The sequence below is a fragment of the Dipodomys spectabilis genome, unplaced genomic scaffold (genome assembly GCF_019054845.1).
Source record: "Dipodomys spectabilis isolate Male_0828 unplaced genomic scaffold, ASM1905484v1 ptg000057l, whole genome shotgun sequence".
Classification (NCBI taxonomy): domain Eukaryota; kingdom Metazoa; phylum Chordata; class Mammalia; order Rodentia; family Heteromyidae; genus Dipodomys; species Dipodomys spectabilis.
Window position 1 is genome coordinate 3187143 of NW_024870734.1, and position 643 is coordinate 3187785.

Genomic DNA, 643 nt, shown 5'->3' on the forward strand with positions numbered 1-643 from the left:
CTATATAGCTTATATTACACATGTATACAAATATTTTTCCTATTGCAGGGCCTTAATTCAGGCCCTGGGAACTCTAGCTTGAAAATCTTTTCCTCAAGGACAGGGATCTTAGCCTTCACCCAAGGTGCAAAAGAGTAACTTGGACAGTGAGCTCAAATCCCAGCAATGGCAGAAATACTGGCCCCAGTTCCAAGAAAGTGACTTAATATTTGTAACAGAAACAGTTTTGTTTATTAAGTTCCATACTGAACACTGAAAAAAATCATTGTAGAATTTTGTACAGCTATTCAGACATCCATCCCTTACCCCCAAAGTGCTTCTTGAGCACTACATAATTTTTTTTACGTTTTTTATTTTAAAAATTTGTACAGAGGGGCTGGGAAGGTGGCTCAGTGGTAGAGCACTTGCCTTCCATGCTCGAGGCCCTGGGTTCGATTCCTCAGCACCACATAAGAAAAAAAAGCCAGAAGTGGCGCTGTGGCTCATGGTAGAGTGCTAGCCTTGAGCTGAAGAGCTGAGGGAAAGCGCCCAGGCCCAGCGTTCAGGTCCCACGACTGGACAAAAAAAAAAAATTTTGTACAGTTGGGTCACAGTTACATGACCAAGGTAATGAGTACATTTGAGCATTGTTTCCTCCTGGTTT